At 39.5% G+C, this 15713-nt stretch overlaps 1 protein-coding gene across 2 annotated transcripts in view; it reads right to left on the minus strand.

The window, feature by feature from the left end:
- The window catches only part of LOC131438154 (lissencephaly-1 homolog), a 147978-nt gene that overhangs the window by 108352 nt on the left and 23913 nt on the right, over positions 1-15713 (minus strand). The window contains exon 1 of one of the 2 annotated variants that reach the window (XM_058607986.1): positions 14140-14778. The exons of the other annotated variant lie outside the window; for it this stretch is intronic. The gene's annotated coding sequence lies outside the window, so the exon portion shown is untranslated. Of the gene's footprint in view, positions 1-14139; positions 14779-15713 lie in introns of those variants that run through there. 2 annotated transcript variants of the gene reach the window in all.

A 15713-nucleotide genomic window follows, 5' to 3' on the forward strand; every position in this document is an offset into this window, starting at 1 on the left:
AGTCCAAGTTCAGTTGTAAGGATTCCACGCTAAATTATGTATGCTAGTGAATGAACGATGAATGTTCTCAAAGCAAGTAATAGACAGTGCTGTGACAACACAGTTATGCCACCTAACCGCAAATGGTTATGAAATTCAAAGAAGCACAAGGGGGACCTGTTTTGTTTCGTTGAAGCCCGTTTGGTGTAAGTAATGTTTCATATTGCCCCCTTGAACTAATCCCTGATTTCCGAGTAACTCATATAAGCGTGTATAAATGATGGGAATGCATGTAGAATACGCTACATCCGTCTGAGCCGGTGTCATCGGAGAAGCTTTTTACGTTGACTGACGGCAAACGGCAAATTATTCATTGGTTTGTACAGTTTGGTGGCGCTCGGTGGTCTTCTAAACGTTTAGTGCACAACGGTCTGGGAGTTTTAAAAGTTTGCATTCCCAGTTAAGCATTACAAAAGTTGTTAGAGTCAAACAGGTTTATGATTATCTACGCCAAAACATTCAGCAATCAACAGACGTCGTTCTGTATTGTAGAACTATTGGAGCACCAATTACCATACATTACCGTTGACTCAAGCGTTCTTGTGACGTGAATCAGCGACCCCACCTTCGAAATAAAAAGAACGTTTCAATCGAAGCGATTGTGAATGAACTAGAGAAAAACAGTCTTATTAGAAATGTATGACCAATTGGCTTACACCTAGGATTTTTTTGTTCTTGTAGGATCGGTGCCCCCTGCACCATAGATTCCAGACATTAATTTGCTAGTAATATATCTCAACTCCGTAAACCGTATCAGTTCATGTATTGGGCATCGTTTCGCCATAAGAATATACTGCCATTTTGCCATGAGAAAGGCAACAATCAATATTGTTTTTAATTTCGATATTATACTCCTTATAAAGTAAAATTGTTCCCACATATCTACACCACATTGATACTATGGTTTCTCCTCAGTCTCAATAAAAAAATGTTTCAGTGAAAGCGATGACCTCAGCATTCGATGGAAATTTCTTTTCAGCAAGCTACTTTTTAAAATCTAAGAACAGAACAGAAAATAGTCGATGAGGACTAAGTTTGGCGAAAAAGGTGGATGAAGTAGCGATTGGAATTTCTATTCATGGAAACCATCGTAACAATAAGTTGTTTTCGATTTGCCATAAGCATAAGCCACTGGAATTTCTTCTGAAGTGGGCATCGACAAAATTGCTCATTATTTTATGTTCAGTCCCGTCCGATATGCTTTCATCGAATAAATAGAGAATATAAAAAATATTGAATGCGAATGGGAATGTTATTTCCTTAATTTTGACCGCTTGTGCAGTGCACGAGGTACACATAAGGACGAGACACCGGGAGCGGGTCATATCTCCGAAAGCAATTTCGCCAAAAGTCGTTTCGCCGAAAGGTCATTTTGCCGAAAGTGTCATTTCGTCGAAAGATTCATATCTCCTGCATGTTATGTCTCCTGTATAACAGATGTGGCGCAGCCACATAACCGAAGCCAAGATGGCTCGGCGGCACACAGCCGCATTAGATATTTTTTCATTTTCACTCAATAAACGGGAAATACCACCTACATTTCCCTGGTAGATACACCTACGCAATTGCTTTGATGCTTAGTAGCTAATAGTCAACAAGTTTTCATGGGAACTACTTTCTGAGGTTCATGAATCAATCTTTATTCAAGAGTACAACAATCAATCATTATTCAAGAAGTACAATGGTAGGTCAACAAAACGAGCGTTAACGCTATCATCTTTCGTTTGTCTTTAATTAAAATCAATTCTAATTACGATTTCAAGACAATTCCAGGATTCGGCGAAATGACTCTTCCGGCGAAATAGCTTTCGGCGAAATGGCATTCGGCGAAATGGCATTCGGCGAAGTGACCCATACGGCGAAATGGCTTTCAGCGAAACGGCTTTCGACGAAATGGCTTTCGGCGAAATGACCCTGATCCCGAGACGCCACTGCTTTTTCTGTAGAATGGATTTAGAACTGCTGGAGAAACCGACTACTGATCGCAGCGACACATAGTGCTAAATACCATCCGACTCAGTTCGACGGGATCGAAAAATGTATGTACTATTGCGTTGTGAATCAAGTTCAAAGATCACATGGTTGATACTTCCGGGTCCGGAGATATTGTCGCAGACGGGATGTAACTGGCATGCCACATATTTTTATACGTTTGATTTTCTCGGCGTTCAAACTTCCGGTTTCTGTAATGTTACCGAATATGCGGAGTGAACACTGTATTCGTGTCGGAAATTATCTCAAAGAAAACATATGTTTTCATGAGGCTGTTTGAATGACAAGAGAAAAGCATTGTCATACCACTAGGTGGATTTAGAAGAGGTTTTCATATTCATATAGTGCTCATGCAAAATTGTTTACCTTCTGATATCTTTACGATATCAACTATCTCCTGCAACTCCATTTTTCGTTTTCCCCTAACGATTAATTGAATTAAGATCTATGACGGCCAATATTTTTTTTTCATCACAAAATATTTTTTTATCAACATACTAAATTCTTCTTTCTCCATTGTTTCTGTTTTTTATGTAATTAATTTTACCCCGGCTTTAACCTTCTTGGTCGTTCGCCGGGGGATCCATTGTTTCTAAAGACTGTCCCAGAAAGTATGGACGCAACCAAAAACCGCTGCCATTTTGCAATCGTTCAGTATCTGTCAATTTTTATGGCTGCGTCCTGTTGTTTACACTCTTCTCTATCCACTTGTGCAGTTTATTCGTTTTCATTAATTTGTTTCGTAATGCGTGGACTTTCAACAGAACCATGTCGAAAAATTGTGTACAAATGGTGCACAGAACGCGGGCTGTCACTGAGAAAGATAGCATAAATGGAAGGAGTAAGTGAAAAAGCCGTGCAAAATGCAATCAGGAAGTTCGGTGAGGATAACACCTTTGAGGATAAACCGAAAACGATTCGAAAAAAAGGTCCTGCTAACCCTCAGTTGAATAAACGTATACTGAAGGCGTTCGAGCAAAAAAGGAGGTTTCAGTTCGGGATGTGGCCAACAAAGTGGGCACTCAAAAGTCAAATGTTCTTCGTGCTAAAGAACGTTTGAATCTTCGAACCTATAAGAAGCAGAAACAACCAAAACGTAGTCCGAAACAAGAAAAATCGATCAGGCCGAGGGTTCGAAAGCTGTACAATACGATTCTCGCTGGAAATTTGAACTGCACAATCATGCACGACGAAACCTACGTGAAACTCGATTACAAATCCTTGCCGGGACCACGATATTATACGATGCGAGAAGGGCAAGTGTTAAACCAGTCCGAGACATCGATTGAAGTCGAAAAATTTGGTAAGAAAGATATGGTCTGGCAATCAATTTGTAGCTGCGGTAAAATTTCGAAACCCTTCATCACCACTGCTTCAATGAACAGCAAAATATACATCAAGGAATGTTTACAAAAACGACTTCTACCCATGATTCGAAGCCACAAGGAACCTGTTGTCTTCTGACCAGATCTTGCTTCTTGCCACTACTCGAAATCAACGGTAGAATGGTGTACTACCAAAAATGTCACTTTCGTCCCAAAAGAATCCACCAAATTGCCCACAACTTCGACCAATTGAGGAATTTTGGACATGACGAAGGCACATCTTAGGAAACATGTCTCGGCAGCCGAAACCATTCAACAGTTCGAAAAAGATTGGAAAAAATGTCAAAACTTGTCGCCAAGAAGTCTGTACGGAATTTAATGAGGAACGTTCGCAAGAAGGTGCGCCAGCTAGTCTACAATGGGTAAGTAGCAAATGTTGAGAATAATATTCTGTTGTTGTAGTCTAATATTATCAGTATATCGAATAAAATTTGAATATCTAACACTTGTGAATTATTTCCAGCGAAATCAAAGTGCGAGTTTAGTCAATTTTACTATGAAATGTTGAATTTTTAGTAAAACAAGTTCCTGAATCACGTCAAAATTCCCTCGTGGCAAAATTTACGGGTTGTGCAATGACTATATCAGATGTATCTGTTCGTTGTGAGTGAAAACTAAAGATTGAGGAATCGATATTCGCTTGTATTTTTCAATACAACGAAATATAGATTTACATATTGCTGGGATTTTTTTTATTAATCTTTTTTCGTATCGTCAATTCAAGAACTGAAGCCAGGGATTTGCCACAGCGTCGTCTTTTCGGTGAATGGGTCTTAGAAAAGCTGGTGGAAGATAGAAAAATAGCCGTATTAGGTACGATGAGCATCCAGAGGCAATACAAGAGCTGCCAATGAATCCCGAAAAATGCACTAGGGGACGGGTATAGCGTGATGGGTAAGTCGATGGCTTTCACGCAGCCCGCCAGGGTTCGATTCCCAACCCCGCACATAGGGTCAGAAAGTTTTTCTGGCCCGAAGAGGTGAATGACCTCATGGTTAAAACCTCTATAATCCAAAAAAAAAAAAAAAAATGCACTGTTTGGTGCGGTTTGAGCTCCGGAGGAATCATGTATCCGTACTTCTTCAAAGATGGCACTGAAAACAACGTTGCTGTCGATATTGTGCGATGATTTCCGACTTTTTACTGCCCATAATAAACGAGCTGAATCTCGTTGACATGAAGTTTCAACAGGATGGCAACACATGCCACACTGCACGCGAAACAAATTTTGTGAGCAATTAATCTCTCGTTTTTTGACAAGTGAATTGGCCGCCTAGATCGTGCGATTCAACACCATTGGACTACTATTGTGGGGGTATGTCAAATATCTTATTCATGCTCGAAAAAGTTATTCAAAGCTCGATTTCGCCACGTACTAAGTTGATGCTAAGTTTATCATAGTTCTTTCATTTCAATTTAACATTTTGTGTGCGCGTACTTATGCAACCAGACCAGTTGGTAACTGAACAAAAAAAAAGAGCAAAAAAGAAGTTTCTTTACATTTCCTTCTATTTGCCTTCGTGGAGTTAGTTGGTTGCCGTTGGACGCAGACAAGCTTTCTGAAACTCCAGAAACTAGATTTAGCTCAGCCTCTGGCGTAGCACAACTGACACCAAGACCTACCCGGACAGAAATTAGCGGATTTTTTATTCGCTGCACATTTTTGGCGAGCCCCAATTTGACTGAGCGTAAAGTATGTTCGCCTGTGGCAGTGAACCATGGCAACCTGATGTTATGTGCCACAGAGCAAAGCCAGTTGCGTGTTCCATATTGTGTTAAATTCAACGCAAGCTGACTCAAGAGTGCGAAAGAAAAAGACAGAGAAGTCACGATGAATCACACTTTAGTTTTACGGCTATGCAATTTACTTTTGCTTGAAAGTGTTTGTCTGGTAAACTTTTTGACGATGTCGTTTTTATCAAATACTATGGCCATGAATAAGTGATTCGCTGTACCGCCTCCAATCCTTCAGAAACTTTTTCGGCTAATTTCAGTGTGCAAATTGTATTCCCACGACCGTCACCCCCAGCTGGCACTCGAACTGCTGGACGACCCAGTTATTCAACGACTTAACGACGGCTCTGACGCGAAACCAATGGCGATCACAGATTGTGGGCAATCTGGTTTGAAAATCGTAAGTTTTCCCATGTCGTAAGACAAAGTGCCGAAGCTATGTTCTGTTTTCGTACATTAACCAGAGAAATCGAATCAGTGCTGTGATTCCTCTCAACTTTAGCTTTCACGACTGGATCGATGATGAATAGTTCTGCTGGGATCTCATTCATCCTGAACGTATGTCGTGTCTCTCTCTCTCTTGCATAACATATGAAACGATTTCACCCCTATTGGGAATGGTAATTTTTTGCGCGATTCTATTCCCTCTGATCGCGTGTGCCACCAGAAAAGAAGTTGCGTCAATCTTATCGCTTGTGCATTCCAGAAGCACATAAAACAACCGCAAACGATGTCAGCATAACAGTTTCCATTCCACCGGCACCATCATTCAACCCGTATATTCCGAACCGGGAACGACCATCATTTGTTGTTTGGATGATATTCCGGAAGTGTCTGCTCCGGGATTGCGTGATAGAGGAAGATGTGTTTGAAAATAAATCAACATAACGCTGTTTTAAATGCCGGAATAAGCTGTAATCCATCTGCTCTGTAAGGGCCGTTGTAGCATCTCCGCCACCGGTGATGTCTTTGCCTTCGAACTGTTATCATGGGCACACCTGCATTCCAGTGTGGCTGCTGTCAGATTGTTGCTGACTGAATAAACAACGTACACGTAACTGAACTCATACACGGTATCTTTGCTTGCTTCATTTAAATGAAGCGGAGATAACGGGAAGGAAAGTGCACTGGTAACCTGCAGCTACTGTATGTTTGATTGTTTGCATTTTTTCTCGTGGTGCTCCACGGTTACTGATTTCGCTTAGGGTCGTGATCTTCACCTGTAATATCTGTTTTGTTCCTCTCTTCGGCTCGTCTATTGTTCAAAATAGCTGGACTAAGTGTATGTGAGCAATTAATGGCACTGTCCGAAATACGCGTTTATGACAGCAAAAATTTCCAAATTTCCAACGTTCAAGATAAATTGATGTACTTATTTGAAGGTGACTTCAAACTCATGTTATTTAAAAATTAGGTATGAATTCTTCAGTAGCAACACGATTGAATTGATTTTTTTTATGTTTCATACTCACTCATTCACAAGTTTGTAAAGAAATCAGTTACAAATTTCACTTACCTGAAAGTAAGAAAAAAGAAAATTAATGTGAATACAATCTTATAATATTTAACAATAAAATTCAATACTTTTTAATAGAATTATTACCAAATTTGCCGAATCGGGCCAAAACTATCCAGATTTGTGAACTTTAAGTGAAATGTAGTCCCAAAAAATGCGCGCAAATTTTCAACCGCTTGAGTTTAATAAATCGTCCCACAAAGCATAACAGACAAAACCGACTCATAGAAACCAGGAATATTTTCAGTGATTGAGAACAGTGGGCTTACCACACGTTTTGTTGGTTTGTGTAAAAAAAGAGACTCATTGATTCGCAATGGATTTGTAAATATTTCACAATTTGGATACATCCTAATACAATCTTTATTGTTATTGAATTACTATTACACAAGAACTATGAACAATTCGAATCGTTATTTCAACACAAAACCCAATGCATAAATTCGTGTCATCTTTTTATGTAGATTTAGCTCCGAAGCCACTATGCATTTCTCACACCGAAACAGTAGCGCACAAGCAATATAGAAAATGTTGAAAAGTTTATGAAATTCACTTGAAACTTTTCCAAATTTCGATTGTTTCGATTAAAGTATTACAAGCCGAACGGTCACTTAGGAAGATAGAAGAAATGGAAGGAGAAAGTGCGAAAGGGCGAATTTGAATAATGATAACAGTTGAATCCGCGAAATTAGTAAAGCAGCCAAAAAGCAGTCCAAAATAAGAAGTACTGATCAGACCCAGAGCTCGAAAGCTGTATAATGCAATCGTTGCTGGAAATTGGAATCGATCATGAACGACGAATTATACGTGAAATTCGATTGCAAATCCTTGCCAAGACCACACTATTATTTGATGCGAGAAGGACCAGTATTGAGCCAGAAAGAAATCAATGGTACGGTTAGCTATTTGTGATTGCGGTAAAATTTTGCAACCCTAACCACAATTGCTTCGATGAACTCATCACTATATTACTCATTTTTTCATAAATATTTCTAGAATATTCTTAAATGATATTTATGATGAATAATATAAATCTTGAATGAAATCAAGAAAGCTCATTTGGGCATCAAGCAGCATAACTTTTTCAATTTGTACACAGTGTTTAGCCAAATTTAGAAGATTTTTTTCCATCGTCACTTTCAATAAGATGGTTTTAAAGTGTAATACTGTAAGTGTAAGTACACTATAAACAAATCATTTCAAGCCACCATGCACCAGCCAATCAGGACGCGTTCTGAGGAAGAGAACAAAATAGCTGCTGCTGTAAAACTGTATCGGCATAAGAGTTGAACATGAATTTTCTCCATTTATCACCAAAAGCACCGGATTCTTCAAAATTAATGTTGGTTGTGCCGTCACTAGAACATTCAATTACGACGGGCAACACTCACACGCAATGCGTAATGAAAGTATTGATGTGGAACACATCTTCATAATAGTATGGGTGTCGTTTCGAATCAACAATAAAATATTTGAACTTGTCTTCATATGAAGCCAGAACAGGGATACCAAGTATTAAAAATAAAAATCTGTATATTTAGAAAATTAAGACTAACCCCTGTAATGAGGTAAAATTTAGTTTCACTTATGCAACACTATAATTGCATTCTGACGCAAAATCTTCATTAAATATTAGGCTATTAAAATAATCACAGGGTTGTGTACAAGAAACGACCGATTGCGATGACAATAAAAATACAGTAATTGAAAATTAATGAAATTATATTAATGGTTGAGGTCACGATTTTAGTTTCTAGATACAAGTAATAATATTCTTTACAGAATATTTCCGCGGTTAGTAAAGCAACTTTAGTTCAAATGTTTATTATATTGAATAGCGCATGCGTTATCGTAAAAAACTATTTCTAATATTTCCTATACTTTCTTGTGTGTTATCACATTTGAAATTGAACTTATTATATATGTTTTATATAGCCCACCTCTGACCTGTTGATATCGCGCTCTATTAGGACACAGTTTGAGTTTCAGCGAGTCATTGTTATTCGTATTCACGTCAATCCGGTTATGCTCTGACAAGACCTATCTGCCTTTTATTATAAAGAACTATACAAATTATTTCGTATTATATAATTGTATGTCAGCATGTTTGATGTAACTAATTCGTACGTTAATGTACGGATAGTTTTGCATCGTTTCAAAATCTAGTGGTGAAGAATGGGAAAACTTGCACAATTCACACAATCGAATAACTAACTGATATTCGGAAGTATGTCAGTTTTTATTCGTATTCACGTCATCCAGTTATATCTCTGACATTACCCACCCACCTTTTGACGTAAAACTACGCCTTTCTTTACTATGCTGACCTGGGTGCATTTTAAAAATTTCACAACACGAACGTGTAGCGAAAATAATCCAGATTTGTTTTCTTAATAACCTTTTCCCTGTTTGAGTATTTTCTCTAATACTTTCACGAAACGAGAAAAAATAGGTCCAAACACGAAACATCAAAATCAACCGAATCTATAACTAGACTCTGTTGCACGTTTGCTAGCTTCAGTCTATGATAATCCATGAACGGAGACACATCGGGTGCGCAGGCTGCCATCTACGCCAAGACAGTGGAACTACATCCGGCATTATTAAACTGTTGCTTCAGCCAATGGCGAGTATGAGGTTCCATTCATCCAGCCTAAACGCATTGAGCCGACTTTTTGAATAAACATTTTTTGTATTGGATCTCGTTGTCACCCTTTTTCTAAGGAGAGAGAAGCTTCCATTTCGCTCCTACGAGGACTGAGGGACATTTTGTTCGTGGCTCGTCTCGTCATCCATTGCCGCATCGGTGGTAGTGTTGTTGATTTCCGTCATCTTTTCGTTTTCCTTATTATTCGCAGTGTTGATCTCGTTGCTAGTTGCTGTAGATGCGCCTTGTTGTACATTGGTTGCAGTTGCTGGTTGGTTTGATGGTGAAGATGTTCTTCCACAAACGATGTAAGATGGAATTGCCTTACGTAGTTGCATACGTACCAGTTCGATGGAAAGAACTTCACCGTAATGCGACATGTTTTCCCGAACGAACTGATCGCTGGTCTGCGGGGAAAGGTCACGCACGCATACTTCTATGGCATTGTCCACCATGCGCACAGGGATTTCATATTTAACATTGTCATGATCAACACTGTGCACCTCGTTGTTAACCGGAGCAAATGCCATTGGATCTCTTTCACGTTTTTGAACAAAATGTATACATAGTTAGATGCCTTGTTCAATTGAATCTCACTTACATTATTAGCGTCTAGATGCATTCGTTCTTTAAGTAAGATTTCAATTTCATTTGCTGCTGGTCTAATTTTTTTGAGAAAAATTTAAAAAAAATGGAACATTTAATTTAAAGTTTGAAAGTTAACCAAAATTATTCATTCAACAATTCACGGGAGCATTGACTCTAATGATTGATCAGTCTTCAGGTCTTCAATCTCTGTCGTAAAGTACACGTCAACGTCTCCTTCGCTCAGTTGTGGTGTACGATATATTGTCAGTATCGTCATTGATATCATCCAGAATCTCGTTAAAGAGTTAAAGAACTAGTCTCTAATTCTCAGTTGCTCAAACTCAATTGAAGTAGTTATTTTGGTAATAAATTAATTGAAATTGTTCTGCAATCTATTTTCGGCTGTAGTTTTTGTGTGTCTCATTTCTCGAATGGACAATGTATGGAACACTTGTAGAACTATTTTGATATTATTATTTCGCTGAAGGAAGTATGTTGATACGTTAAGGCGTTTAGGAATTATGCAATGTTTTTGAGATTTTTGAAGGTATTTTTAGAACTAATTTAAACTAGTTAAAAAAATAACACTCTTCCAGTTTCTCTTAAATTTTTACTTATATTATGACCTTTCAGGAACCGCATAGGATACATTTTTATCGATCTGGCATCTAATAAATATTGATATTTGAAACTTGACTAGTTTTTGATGAAAAAACAATCATAACTTTTTACTGGTAGCTCATATGAAAAAACATGGTTGAGCAAAATTGTGCGCAATTGTGAGTTCAACAACTCTTCTGAATACAACTTTTCCGTAGAACTTTTCACAAAAAAGTTAAAACAAAAACAAAATGTTTTGCAATGACTGAGCGGAAACATATATTGGAGAAGCCAAATGAATGAAAAACTAACAGAAAAGATGATTTATTGGAAAAAGATACGCTCAGAGACAGGGCTCGAACCTGCGTTCTTATGCATTCCGTGCATACGCGCTACCATTTCGCCACTCTGAATCTTGTTTTAGTCACTCTAAAACGCCAGTCAGACACAGTAGCACGTACATCGAACATGGTCTACATCCTGGCCGTCACCCGACCGATACCTTATATCCAAACATTTTCTTCGTCCATCAAACACTAGTCTTCTCGCTTTATACCTATTTCTCCGCTCAAGCATTAAGTAGGAGAGTGTATTTATAATCGCTTGTCACCTTCTTAAATGGTGCCAAGATTCAGAGTGGCGAAATGTCGAGTCCTGTCTCTGAGCGTATCTTTTTTCTATAAATCATCTTTTCTGTTAGTTTTTCATTCATTTGGCTTCTCCAATATATGTTTCCGCTCAGTCATTGCAAAACTGAACTTAGTTATGGCGGCTTTAAGTCAAACCAACTAAAAATTAAAAAATAAAAAAAAATGATTTTTCAGGACCCCCCACCCTACTTTTACTCGGGAAAATTGATGTAACTCGATCAAATGAAAAGTTAGAGAGGTGCTTTTTTCAGCAAAGCTGCTCAAAATAAAATTTCCTACAACTTTATTGTACAACAAAATCATTTTTGAGTTCAATTAAAAAAATTAGATTTCAGATTTCAATCTAAATGAGGACCATCCTAGTAATTTTTTTCATCAAAAGGAACGCCATTTGATTACAAACAACTTATGTGAAGACACCAACTAAAAAAAAACTATCATTTAATAGTGAAAATATTTTTGTCACGCTAATTTCCCGTTTCGGACCATAGTGCAATGGGTTTTATCAACGATGACTAGACCATTTTAGTAACTTCAGGCTGCGATCAATAAATTTCAGTTTTTATTTTGAAGTAACATTTATATTTGAACAAAAACAAAACAAACAAATAATTAAATCTACGGTTTTTGCAATTATTGTCCGTTTTGTTTTACACGAATTTTTTTACGGTACGTACCCCCCGTGTAAGAAGAAACCTTAGTGTATTTATAAACAAAAAACTTCCAGTGCACGAAAAAGAGACTTTGTTTCGTACTGAAAACCAAAAGGTTTTTTAACAAGCAACATTAGAACGATGAAAACCCTTCATAAGTGAAAAATTACCACATCGCTAGTCTCGCTACAGCCAGTACAAGAAAGTAGCGGACCCGCATGTAAACTACCAGACCTAGCGTGAGTTCCAGTCATAAACCTGTGCTTTTTGTGGGAATTGAGAAGGTTCACAGGTCTCATTATTCTTCAACAAGTCACGCAAGCTGACGAAACCAGTATCGGGCGTATCGTATCCTTGACAGTGATGAAGAATCGACTAACTACACAAAGCCATTCTCGCCTATTCCGGAACCGCCCGCGTCTGTGGTAAAAAAATAGATCAAGGCCCCGCTACACACTTGGTAGATACCGAGTTTTGCAGTCCGTTGGCAGATACTCACACTCACTGGGTCGCGCGAACGGACTGCATACTCATCATCTGCGGCGTCGCCGTGCCAACAATCACAACTAATTACGAGAGAAGGTGAAAAATAAATAATCAACGTTGTCTATTATTGTAGCACCCGTAGCAGTAATAGTAAGAGTAGTAATAGTAGTAGTGGTAGTGGTGTAGGATTCCATCAATTTTGCTGCGGTATTTTATTCGGAAACAACGCCAAATCGACCGACAACACCACAAAGCTGTTGAACAGATTTGGATTTACTGGATCCAGCACATATAATAAACTGATTTTACCGTGACGATTTGGGACTGGTTGGTCGACGATTTCCTTCCCGGGTGTGAAAGTCGAAAAAGGCAATAACAGTATCCCTAATAGAGCTCAATCATCTTCATCATGATCACCGGCGATACAAAGCGCGCCTCCTACTGCGTGGTAAAGTGTATCGCAGAGCGCGATCAACCTCGGACCAGCGTCTATTTGGGCGTCTGGTTCGTGAAACAGGGTCAACCCATGAAATCAATCAGCGAAAAATTGCCCAAGGAAAATTTACCTCGCTCAATCAAAAGCGGCCACAGTCCGTGCGAAGAATTTCACCGGCATGCGAACTTGACTTCAGTCGAAAAGAGAAAGGTTTTTTGCAACTCCGGCACAGGTTCCGTGCACGGGTAACGAAAACGACAAGACAAATCTTCCGAGAACTGGAAATTCTATGTAATTTTTACTACCACTAGCTTACAACTGTTGTTTTGTGACGAGCGAATATAATCGCAAATTTGGTGTCACGTTAGGTGATGGTTAGCAGGTGAAAAAAAAAGTTTAGGTGGAACATGAACCGCTAATTTTACTCGCAACTTTGGGCAAAGTGATCATTAGATTTTTTGGGATAATGAACTAAGGAACTCTTCAGTTTCCGAATATATGAAAAAAATACTATCGCACTGTACAATGATGCCACCACTGTTGATCACGTAAGCAGCGGAGCTTTTTTTTTTGCTCAAATGCTTGGTAACTGTGGCCCATCTATCACACGTTACCAAGTACCGACCGCCAGAATCATGTAGCGCATCGAACCGAGCATCAGATTACCAATCCTGTTAGACCAGACCAGATTCGTTCCGTCTTCCGTTACCGTTTTCGCCTGTTGTGATAAGCCGTCACCCGCCACGGCCTAACCTGCCTCCGCCTTCCGTTCGCCCACACGCGATACGTCACGAGCACCCTGCTGTCTGTCAATTCTGTGGCAAACAGGAAATAGGTGAAAAATCGATAACACGCCCTTCGTATGCAACGGTCTCCAAGTGTGGCATGATGACTAATAGAAAACACAAAAAAAAGATGAAAAACAACCCACTGAACAATAGTCTGTCTGGTAGGTATTCCTCACCATCATAAGAGTTTGTACATGCAAGCCTCCAAGTATGCAATTCAATATGAAATATATGATAAAACAATGCACAAGAGTTTGCCAAACAGCCGGCTGGGTAATGCTTAGTCGCGGATCAGCGTCGGTGGTCGGTTTACAAACAATTACGTAATCCTAGATCCGATACCACACCATCGGTACAGACTTCGGTACTCTTCGGTCGCTCTCATTTTCTCCCACGCAGTTGCACACTCTGATGCGGTTCCTACGTGAAGAAGAACCACAAGAACCTGAATGAGTCAGAACATTCACAAGCCAGGAGAAAGGAAAAATAAATCAATGATTTGCGTTTTCCATTTTCAACTTCAATTTACGAATGCTCTGCCGTTTCCGATTGAACTGAGGTTACTGCCCTATAGCATACCTACATAGGAAGGATGTAGCTGATTAAAAGCTGTTGAATTACGTACCATGCGAGTGGGCTTAAATATCCTTCTACCGGTGCGATGCTTTCTGGAACAACTAGTCAGCTTGATTCGGGAAAATGGAATCCGCAAAACGCCAACTAATCGATAATAATGATGATAATAATGCTGCTAGAAGAGGTGCAACAAAAGATGGAAAACCGGTTTCCAGCAAGTCCGTCTGCTTTCTTGCTGACTCTACAGACTGCCAACAACAATGAACTGATCTATCACTCCCGAGGAATCACAGAAGTTTTATTACTCTTCAGGTTTCGCCTCTACTCGCACTCTCTACCGAGTCACCAAAACCACAGAAATGGGTTATATGTAATTTCATTAATTCCACTCCACTTTTTGCCGTACGTGGTGCCGTCTTCTAACCTAGAGCTGGTGTTTCTTCTTTGACCTGACTTTGCTTCAATCACGTTTCTTTTCACGGGATCTTCCACGATTGTGGGTCACCCTCGTAGCTACTCGATGGAACGCTAAGGATGACACTTGTTCCAGTGCAACAGTAAGGTTTCCGGATGCACAAACGCACACACCGGCACACAAAACACAAAACACGGACGCCACCTACAAAAGTAGCGCTAAGGCAAGATTACCCGTTCTACCTTCTACGTTCGGCAACGTGTGAATACGTAATAAACTCGAAGAAAGTTACACTCCACCGATTTCCATCAGCAACCATCGAGTCGGCATGACTGGCTCCGGGGGAGCGGACAACAAATGAATGTACACAATGAAAAAAAAAACTCAAACTCTCTTTCTCCGATGGGCTCTCACTTCGTGCTCTTGTGCGCGGAAGATATTTTTGGTAACAATAGGGTATGACAGCAAAACATAAAAGTTGTCGGAATTTTGTCTGTAAATCTTTAAAATCAGTGTCGTACCGAAGAAATTTGGCGCCCGGGGCAAAATAAGATTTGCCGCCCCCAACGTTGGTTCAAATAAAAGGCTGAACTCAATTCCGGAGAGATCGCTTTGACGAGCAAAAATAAAAAGGTCACAAGGTCATTGGTTGCCGCCCCCCTAAGAACGTTGCGACCGGAGCGAGTGTCCACTTCACCCTTCTCTCCGCCCTAGATACGCCACTGTTTAAATTCATTCAAAGTTTAGAGCTTGAGCGGCCACCCCTAGTTGTTACTCCGATACTGATCGGGATCAGCTGATATTGCACAGAGGAATTCTGGAAGATCAGACCTGGGAATGGCAGATCAACCTTCAATGTGAAACTTCTGGTAACTCCGAAGTTTATTGATCAGTACCGGCGCCGGCCAGGTCCGGTTGTAGGTCCGCTTAGGGATAGGAAGGTATGTTAGTCCAACACTTGTTGTTACTAGAGGCCGTATATACTGTCACGTCACGGGAGAAGGATATTTGTTAGCAAAAATTTCAGTAATTGTAGTATTTTTTTTAACCCTCCACTCTCCCCCACACCAAAAGGCTCGTATTTGAGCCCCCTGGTAATGGGCACCATTTTCAGCCATTGGTAACAACAATTATAAAACAAATATTGAATTACTACTATACTATATCTAAAATGGCTGAAAATATTGAATTTCTTGAAGTAACATTAA

This window comes from Malaya genurostris, chromosome 3, assembly GCF_030247185.1.
Source record: "Malaya genurostris strain Urasoe2022 chromosome 3, Malgen_1.1, whole genome shotgun sequence".
Classification (NCBI taxonomy): Eukaryota; Metazoa; Arthropoda; class Insecta; order Diptera; family Culicidae; genus Malaya; species Malaya genurostris.